The sequence below is a fragment of the Fulmarus glacialis genome, unplaced genomic scaffold (assembly GCF_000690835.1).
Source record: "Fulmarus glacialis isolate BGI_N327 unplaced genomic scaffold, ASM69083v1 scaffold43311, whole genome shotgun sequence".
Classification (NCBI taxonomy): Eukaryota; Metazoa; Chordata; class Aves; order Procellariiformes; family Procellariidae; genus Fulmarus; species Fulmarus glacialis.
The window spans coordinates 11,023-21,702 of NW_009192953.1; positions in this window are offsets into that span (position 1 = coordinate 11,023).

Here is a 10,680-nt window from a genome sequence, read left to right on the forward strand (position 1 = left end):
CAGCTCTCCCTGAATCCTTGTCGAACCTCCTGCCGGTGGAACTGCTCCTCTCTGTGCCCCACACACTGCCTGCATCAGTTAATTGCAGCTAGATGCTATTAAGAGTGAGCAAGGGGAAGTCCAAGAGGTGGCCGGTGTGTGTCCAGGTGAGCTGGCACGGCAGAGAGGTCCGTTAACCAGTGCTCTGTCTGGCAGGGTTGGGAATCCACGAGGTCAGTTGATTTCGGGAGCGTTCGGAGTGGGATCAGGCTGGCTCCAGCAGTAGTATGCTGAGAAAAGACTTCGTCAGTTTGGCTAGCTGGATGCTGCCAGGATTTGCCCAGCAGAGCTGGCCTGCATGCCCGGTAACAACTGTAGCCAGTGGTTCAGCTACGCTGGGAGGGAAAGAAAAGGCAGGCCATAGTCTAGAGAGACTTGTCGCTGGCTGGCAAGCTCTGCTCTCAGCGCTGTCTTGGCTCTGATGTGCCATCTCCCCCAGGCTGATTGGGAGGGGAAGTGGAGACTGCATTCAAATGCCTATTGTCTGTCCTTCAGCTGGGAGCAGAGCCAGAAGAGAGAGAGGCTCTGGCAGCATCTGATACAGGGGGCAGATGTGAGGGGAAACATACTCATCCGTAAAACGCTGTCGCTGGGATTTTCAAAGGAGCCTCAAAGGTTAAGTGCCTGTGTGTTGGAATGTGTACGTGAAGGTCAAGAGAGAAATCCTGAAAAAAAACCTGCTGGGCTCGGGGAAGCTTTTTGAAGGTAGCTCTTGCCACTGGGACAAACCCTCGTGCAGCATCTGTGGGTTGTCCAGGCGGCTGCTGTTCTTGGCCCCATTTATTTAAGCATAGCTGGGGAGAAGGGCAAAGCCACGCAGTGCCAGATTTAATCTCTCATGGGGGCCTTCAGAGGTGCGCAGTTGAGTTCAGTCTGGCTCCCCTCTCCTGTAGCCAGCTGCCAACTTCTGCAAGCATGAGCTGAAAGCGGAGTATTTCCTGACCCTGCCTGTCCTCTCCCTTCACCCCTGCCAAAGTAGGGCTCGGCCGCAGGTTTCAAGCAGAGCTGGAAACTTGGCACTGAGGCAAGGAGCAGAAAAGAGCCCAGCTTGCTCTTCTGTGTCTGGGTTGGCTTCTGTACTGCTGTGGGGAGTACAAATATGTTCCCAGTCTGTTTGCTTCACTGACGTGACTCCAAGACACACAGGCAACAGATACACTGACCAAGAAGGGGCCATTGTTAGAGGGACCTTCTTGACTGTGGCTCTGCTGTAACCCGCCGACCGCTGCTGCTCTCCGGCGCTGGACTGCAGCCTTCCCCGTGCTTCATTCACAGGATCCAGAGCGCCCGATCCTCCCAAGTCCCCCAACTTTAACTGCATATTAGCACAGAGAAGTCAGGGGTTCAATCCTGTTTTACTCAATTTGTCCATCCATGTGCCTTGATCTGGCCTTTTGATTTACATGCCCATCTCTGGCAGGCAGATCCTAAATCAAGCTGTAGATAAAAGAAGTTACAAGCATTGCTCTCCTATGAGCCGCCCCAGACGTTCACTGACACATTGCTAATTGCACATAGGCAGACAGCTTGCTCTGTGCTGGAGGCTGTGAGCAGCGAGGAGCCAGGGGAAGGGAGTGATGGACAGGTTAGCATTTTGCCTAAGGAGGAATAAGGGCCCCAAGTAAACCAGAGAAGAGGAAGGGAGTTACCTCATTTGTTTCCAGCAGCCAAGGCAGGGTTGTCCTCTGAGAGGTATTTCCTTAAGCTTTTCCAGTCCGATTTTAGTTGCAACTTTTATGAACAATAAAGGCTTCCAGTTTCCCTCGGAGGAACTGGAATGAATCCAAATAGATTTTAGTGCTGAGAAGCAGATCCTGTTATTAATGTCAGCCTAATCATTTCTTTCTATCTCCTTCCCACCTTTTTTGCCATTCATGCTCCTAAAAAGCCTGCAGGCGGTTGTCAAGTCCAGTCCACCCTCTTCTTTAGCTGCTTCTGAAATTGCAGACCAGATTGCAGCCTCCCCTGGCTTTTAGGGTCTGTGAGAGCTTTTAATATGCCTGCACCGGACTAGTGGGGCATGTAAACCCCAGAGCTGGCAGGGCAATGGAACAGAGCTAAGCTGGACTGGGGACCAGCACATGGCCAGGAATGATCTTCCATGCAGAGCAGCCACCCTCCCGCTGCTGGGCCTGTGTCTCTCTGGGAAAAGGGCCTCTGACCAGGACTGAACTGGGAGCATTCGGCTGAGAAAATTCTCTGCTAAAAATAGCAGCAGGAGATGTTTAAGGAGAAAAACAAGTCAGGGTCTGGGAGAAGTTAGTTCCCAGATATGTGGCTAATTCAACTCCCCCAGGACAAGGAATCCTTTAACCCCTCCGTGCCAAGGCTCGTTTCTGCTCTATTAAACAAGCTTGCCTTGGTCAGGAATCCAGTTTGGGACAAGCCAGAATGGCTTTCGTCCTCACTCTTTGCTCTGACATGGCATTACTTTCCTCCCTCTTCCCCTGTTCATTTATGCCAGCATATTCCTAATAGTGCTCTGTGTCAAGCTTTTCATCTTTATCTGTCTGTGACTTCATTTGGGCTCCCTTTAATTCCCGATGTACTTCCTAAGAAAATAATCTCTATTAAACCCTGCAGCGCAACTCCCTCTGCAGGTTTGCAGCCTACGCTCAGGCTGATGTTAACAAGGTAAGTCTTTTCAGATCTGTTCGGGTGATTCAGGGCTGCCCCTAGAACAATATTCCCCCAACTCACATGTCTTCAGGCCTGCACGTGGCTCGCGCAGCTTTCTACTGAATGCCTTTTACCCTTGTAGATCTGCATCCTTTGTTCTGACAGATTGACTGCAAAGTTTCAAAGCTGCCTTGCAGAAGACGGCCGCAGCTCTCCAGCATGGAACGACACCAGTAGTTTCACAGGCTCTTGGTCGCACGCTCATAGGCGGATGCGAATGTTCCCTTGGTGCCTGCAGTCAGTCTCTTGCAACGTTCATTTGTACGTGTTTCGTGCAATGCGTTAGCTAGACAATTGTGTTTTATACCCGAGGCTAGAATTATACACACAAAAAAGACAAAAATGATACTGTAAAATCGGAAGAAGTGTTCTTAAAAAGAGCTGTTTTCAGTCTTGTCATAAATGATTTCTCTGTGTGCTTGCTCACGCCCTCTCCTGTTCCCTTCTCTAGCCTCCTCTCAGCTCTTGGCTCTGATGACTACTCCTCTCTTCCCAACTCCCATTTTCCACAGGAGGATGACATGGCTGGTCTCTGATAAGCAGAACTTCAGATCTGCGTTTTGTTGGTCAAGCTATAGGCTGGAGGAGAACGGAGGATCAAGAGATTAGAGTCACAGACAGAGGCATAGAAGATTATAGGCTAAACCCCTGCGAGTCTCTGTATTGATGGTTGGGACACAGCCAGACACTAAAGGGTATTGCAAAGCCTGGTGCTGATAGCATATCCGCTTATTTCCTGTCTTTGCATTTCAGGCAGCTGTTGATATATGTGTTCTCATCAAAAGCCAGGGTCAGGCAGGTACCGAGCATCCTAGCTCCTGTCGAAGTCAAATACCTGCTGAGATCAAGTCTGTGCGTTGGCTGGCGCTCAGCCTGGAAAACGTCACTTTGGCTTATGAGATTCTCAGCAATCCTTGAGTCAAATTCCCACACAAGACAAAAATAAAGGAACTTGCCCCTTTTCCCGTTACAGTTCATTCTGTCTCCCCGATCCTGGCCGTAGATCCCTGTCACGTCTCACGGACCTCACTCTGCCCTGGAGACTTCCCTTAGCATCTGTCGGCTGCAGTGAGAGCCCTGCCGGGAGGAAGGGAGAGGACAGGAGGCAGACCATTGCCCCTGGCTCTTATCACAGTTATCTGCTGGTTCCCTCCCACTTTGCACTAATTTGGTATCGGCATCTGCCACTTTTGGGAGGAAAGGGACTTGCTGAAGTGAGAAATAACGTAGGATGTGCCTGTATGGCAATTCTTGGGGCTGGCTAGGGAAACAATGGAGGGCAAGTGGGAATAGGCAGGAAGGGTTGGTTTCAAATCTGCTCTGTGCACATATTCCCACTTCTCTTCAGTGCTCACCATTTTTGTTCCTGGCCTTTGCTTTTGCTGTTGTAAGGGACTGCCATCCAGTAAATAGATCACAGAATGGTATATCCATTGCCGGCTGAGATAGTGTGTTCCTTACTTTTCCTGTGACTTCCCATTCCTCAGTTTTTTCCTCCAGTGAGCTGGAATTGTACATCCTTACCGAATTGCAGGGGACACTGAATCTGAAGGGACTGAGGCTTAACTGATGAATGTACAGCACTTGATGAATATGATCACGGGGAAACACTGCGTGTGAGAACCTCAGCAGACATCCAGGTGCCCAGCCAGTTGTATTCCTTGCATTTTCATGCCCTAAAGTAGAGGTGGGGATGAGCCAACCTCCTGAGATCCCCTCATGTCCCATTTTCTGTGAATGCGCTAATTTTCATGGTCCGTATTGGCTGTGAGCCAGACCAGTCTGAAGATGTAATTACGCTGCCCATTTGTTAATGAAAATGGCAAGAACAGCGCTCAGTACAATGTGACTGTTTCGATACATTCCTAGCCAAGTGATCTGTAATTGTTTCCTTGTTGCCTTATTTCTCTTCTGGCTTTTGCCAAAGGCTTGGTGCGGACGTAATTAGAAGCTCTCCTGGCTAATGGCCTTCCCTCGGAGTCGCACAGCAAGGCCACCTGCCCCTGTTTTTTCCTCCTGGAGAGTCGCGTAATGTTGCAGGCCCGAAGCATCTGTGTAAGGGGCTTGACCTCAGAGGCCAGTAGCAAGGCAAAATAAATGATCTGGGCAGGACTTAATCCCCTGGTTAGTGGTATCTAATGCAACGCAGAAGCTTTGTGCCCTGTTCCCTGTTACTTACCCAAGGAAAATGAGACTTTCAGTTCAGCCTCACGTTTCTTTCTTGGGAAGGGAGAAGCAATTCAGGAGTGCAAGGGCTGGTAGTAACAGCCTCTTCTATGCACAGCTTTCCTATTCACATTTCCTTTCTGTTCCCTCTCCATTACCCTTCATCCCAGATTTTGAGGGGGAAATTCTATCTCTTTCCATCTTTTCTTTGAGTTCAAGATGGCCTGAAATTATGTTACAGAAAGAGATGCAATCTGACATGCTGGAAACCCTCTAGCCCTTGCTGCTTCCTTCTTAATCTAAGTATTAGGTATTAGTCACCCACCCAAGTATTGCTTCCTTCCCGTCTTGCACGTACATTCAGTCCTTTCCAGAACAAAAGCCAGAAACCAGGGTATGAGCTCGGGAAAACAGGAGAGCTAGGACCAGATCATGCACAGATTAAGATGTTGGGCAAGGCACGTACAGCCACATCTGCAAAGTATTAAATGCCCATCTTCCCCTTTGATGTCAACAGCATTTGAATACCTTTGCGGAGCTGGCTCGTGGTCTCTCGAGCCATGTCTGTTCTGACGGGTGAAAATCTCTTCCCATAAAATGGGCTAAGTGTGCTAGACCCTTCGACCTGGGAGCTTTCTCCCCAGGTTGCCAGCCATCAGCTCAGCTCTGGCTCTCTCCTAAAGCATCTGTGCTCCCTTAGGGAGAGCAGAGCATGAGAACCTACTGGTGGACTAGGTCCAAGCTCAACATGTCCAGCCAAGAGCTCAGTTTTATGTGAAGACTGTGAGCAAGCTTGAACTCTTCCTGTTCAGACATCTCTGGAGCATGGCTTGCGATGCCTCCTCCTAGCACGGGCCTAAGGATTTGCAAAGTGGGTGGCGTGCAAATCTGATCTTCAGCATAGGCCGTCTCATTTTTGTGAAGGTGCAGGTAGGCAGGGCCTTAATATCTCATCTCTAAACACACTGCAATGCCATGAGCAAGACGGCAACCAAAGATTGTGAAATTCTTACCTCCAGAAGCCCTTGTCAGATGGATATTTGAGGCAGTGTGTCTGCAGCTGCATCCCAACGTGACGAAACCAAACTTTGGGAAACCATCAGAAAGCACTGCGCGGTCTTCACCAGGCAACACCTACGCTTCCCTCCCTGCATGGGAGAGAGGAGGAATGTTTGCTGCAGAAGGAGACTGCTTTGCAGAGAGGTTTTTGTCTTAAGAGGGCTCTGTATCTCCTTGATAGCAACCTGTTTCACTACTGAGTGTGGTGTGTAAGCTGTGTGGCTTTGCTGTCTGATTAGGAGGTAGAACAGTAAATCCTCCTGTCCAAAAGGGAAAAAAATAAAGGGAAAAAAAAGAAGGAAAAGAGATTGCATGCATGGCCTGGATGCTAATGGGCCTTCTCTGCAGCAAATACAGTCAGTTCTTTAAGGTGCTGGTTTAAATCAGGACATCTAAACAGGTTAAGATTTTGTTTCGGAACTGTATGTACTCTATTTGCAGACGGGCATATCCTTGCCTTCTGTAGTGGTGAGCAGGAAGAGAGTGAATTAAGAGCAAAATCCAAAATTCTCACATCTTCAGCTGAACGCAAATACTCAATGTTCTTCCACACAACTTTGTCCTGTGGGGTCCTGGTCCTGCTGAGACCACCAGAGACTCCCTTATTCTCAGCATTTCAGAAGAAACAAGTGCTATCACCTAGGTACCTAAGAGAGGAGAAAAGCAAAAGCCAGAACCATGTGGAGCGCCAAACACTGCTCTGTAATACTGCATTTGCCTTCTCTAGGTTAATTATGCTTCATGTTCCCTGCCCAGGCAGGCACATCTCCTCTGTTTGTAGGTGTCTATCAGAGAGTTGGCACCCTTTTAACTAAGCGGTACAAGCCATGCATCTAAAATAAGTCATGCTGTTTTATGATAGCTGGTAAAAATAAAGCCTTACTAGCACACACAGCTATAACAGCACAGAGGATTTACGACTGAGTGGGTTTTTTCCAGGGTGGGCTGGCCACAGTCCGATGATGGCCTTTTTATAACCGTTATCAGCTCCCACACAGACCAGGTCCATCTGTTACTTAATTTGAACAGAGACACTCTTAAGCTTTTGTTTGCTAGTCTCTCACTGAACATCTACATTGTTCTCTAGCAGGGCAGCCCACCCGTGAGTCAAGCTTGGCTGGCTGATCTCGGGAAGGCGCCATGGAAAACTGGAATAAAAGAAAGGCACGCAGCTCGCTCTGGTCACTTGACCAGCATGGTCCACCTGCCTGCTCCCTTGCACCAGCTTGAAGGGGCTTTTAGCCTGCAACTTGGATGCCAGAGCAAACAGACGGCCAGCTCCTTGGTCTGGAGGCGAGGGTTGAAAGTTAAGACCAAGTACTACAAAGCAAAATCCTACTGACTGCATCTAATGGCATAGGCTGGGTTTTTCAAACAGACCTATATGAACTGTCACTTAGAAAGTTAGTGAGACACCTAAAAATGTAAATGAGGATCAATAGGATGCCTAATTCCCATTGACATTCAAGAAGAATGAGGTATGCCATTCACTCCCTGCCCACACATTTATGCACCCTTTCTAAATCCAGTCTTTATATATCACAAGTGCATTTAAGTCCCTTAAACTATTCCCAAAACCCCAGCCAAGGAACAGTGGGACAAAAAAAACCCCAAAAACTTACCAGAACCAGAGTGGGTTAGGCATTTTTTGGTATCTCATTCTTACGCCATACCGTGTTGCCTATCCTACACCACCTTGTCTCCACTGGCACAAGCTGCATTGTGGAATCGCAGTGAGATGCACTGGGGAGAGAGACGAGGAAGGATAAAGAGCCTGAAGCACTGAGAGACAAAAGGATGGGTATTTCAAGGTGCAGATGGTCAGATGTTTCTGAAAGTTAGGGCTTATGGCGATTTCCTCAAAATAAGCTGAGGGCAGAAACCTGGCCTCCCTCTTCCTTGTCTTATCCAGTCCAGCACTGCGTGGCTTCCTCTGCTCTTCCTCTGGAGGTTTCTCACACATTTAACAGTTAGCTTCCTCCCTACCGCATACACACAACGCTTCTAAGGCAGGGACAGTCCTGGGGTCAGCTGGGCTGCCCTTAACAGCAATGCTTGTCTCCTGCCTGCTGCTCTGATCATCTCTGCTCTCATCCTTCTCACCGTTTCTTTCACTGCAGCTCGCAGTACTGAGGATGGATGCTCTAGGGGCATCTCCAAACGGGCAGTCATAAATGTGCTGACGTGCAGAGGGCTCAGCTAACAAGTTTCTAACACCTAACAATATATCACTCACTCAGTAGCACTCCTGCTACACAGAGTAACCATCCAGAAAGTGAAGATGCTTAAGAAGGCATGTGGTTTATAGCAGCATTCCCACATGGCTTAGCTGCATTTTGAATTGCAAATCAAGCAACGGCTTAGTGATGATGGACACCTCAAGCAAGGCATATTTTTGTTGCTTTAGTGGGCAGGTGTTTAAATACAGTTGCATGTTTTTGTACTGCTTGTGCCTGACAGTGCATTAACTAAAATTACCGTATCAGATAACTGCAATATCGGCAAAGAAGCATTGAACGATACTGCAGCATAGACTGTTGGCAGCAATTTATTTCAACTGTTTCCTGGTCATCCTTTTTACCTTGCCTGTAATACTTTAGGAACACTTCACCTCCTCTTCAAATTTCTGCCTAGATTTTTTAAACAGAGAAGAGATTGGGATGGAAGGAGATGGAAGGTCAGGCTTTACCTTAAACCCGGTACAGAGATAGATTTAACACAGTCTAGTTGTCTGTAAAGCTGCTAGGTTTTTTTCTGAGACTATAGTTTCAGTGTAGCATTTTAAAATGATTCAGATAACATGAGTCACAGTAACAAGCATGGGCTGGATCTCTTTAGCTGAAAGAAGTGCCATAAGAATATGCTATAGACTTCACTCCCTTGTCCTGGATTCTATTTTGGAGAACTGATGGCATTTGGGATTCAACCATATGTCTGGCTGAGTCTGTAGCACATACAGATCTGGTGGGTATTCGGAGATGCAGCACATACAGATCTGGTAAGTGCGTCTGTTGTGGCATGCATGCTGCTCTGGAAAGGAATGCACGTCTGTGCCCGGCCGTTCCCCAGATCCTGGGTGCTGAGGCCTTTGAAGTGAGATTTACATAACACAAAACCTTTGCTGCTTATTTGCACTGGGCTGAAAGAGGTCTAAAGGAACATCTTTGGAATACTCTTTTTAAAAGGTGGCAGTCACCACTAATGATGATTTAACACGCAAAACAAAGCAACCCCTAAGTGCGGTCACCAAAGAGACAACACTTGCCAACAGCAGGGAAATGTGACATAGCACAAATGCCCAGGCTCCTTCAACAGGAGAGTGCTAACAGCTGGGAAGCACTGGCTTGGGGCAGATTCGTCCGGCCCCATGGAGACTGGTGAACAAGGGATACCCCAAAGTAATGCTAAGAAGAGCTGTAACAGTGTTCTGCTCCTGCTTTGCAACTGCGTGGTCTCTTGGGGTTTTTGTTTTGTTGTGCTCCCTGCATAGCTGTAGCCTTCTCGTTACTTAGAACATGCTACTTGCAGTACTCTTCTGCCACACACGGAATAAATCTGTCTTAGCGGTGATTTAAGCAGCCACATTGATCTCTACCCACAGTCAGTACATGTAATAATGTCAGAACCTCTCACAGTCTCCAAGGACTCAGCTTCTGTCTGAAATTTGTTGTCATCCTGCTTTGTGCCTGAGGGATAGACCTAGATCTCTTGTGTTTAGTGGGTGGGAAAAAGCCTGCTGTGAACAATTTCCGAGAAATGAGATGGGGCCAGAGTTTGATGGAGTCCCACTGTCTTGGAGTGGAATAATTCTAGAGTCATAACTCCTTTGGAGTAACACAACATTGTGGTATTACTGTCTCCACCTTCAACTGAGCTTGTATTTTAGCTACAGTAGATGTACTTCAGTAGGACTGTTACCATGCTATCTACTTGATGGGACACAATTTTTCTGAAAAAAGATCTCGTGTAAACAGGAACACATAACAAAAAACAAACCGGTGCATCAAGTTTCCTTCAAGGAACGAGAAACCTTTGCCATGTGCCTTTCCCTCCCCATCTTTCTCTAGCATTTCCAAAAGGAAGATTTATAGGATAGTACAGACCAGATAGATGCTGTGCAAGCTGTCCTCTTCAGGTACTCTCTATAGCCATCTGCTACGTCAGGTCTCGGAAGAAAGCTATCATGTGTAGAAGTGTCTTTGTAATGCAGTTCCCCAATGAAGGAGGGTGCTGCCTCTGAAGCTTCCCCCCTTTTGAAAACTGAGCCAAACGCATTATCAGAGCCACCTGTCCTAAGCAGGAAGCCAACCAGGATCTCCATAGTTAAGCTGAGTGCTCAGGCCTGGGCCCTCAAGAAAAGCTCTCTTGGTTCCAGCAGCAATCAAATGTCTTGTTTGTATGAAGTGCCCTACAGTATTGTTGAAAAGGCGTCCAAAGATTTCAAAAAGATTTTCCCATGATTGTTTCTTGTCCTCTGGTGACTAGCTACTTCTGATGCTCTGGGGTTTTGCTGGGGTCAGTGGAATCTGTTTATGCTCACGAAGGAGCAAAGCAAGGATCACAACCCCAGACAGAACACCTGAGAGGATCAAAGGATGAACAGAGGGAAAGGAACGTGTCAGCGTCTTGTGGCGTAACTACCTTTTTTCAAGGGGTAGGTCTGGAAGCGCCAGGCCTGATGAAAATGGACTCTGCTTCATAGCAGCCCTGAACAAATTACTCGTGGTTGCTTAGAGC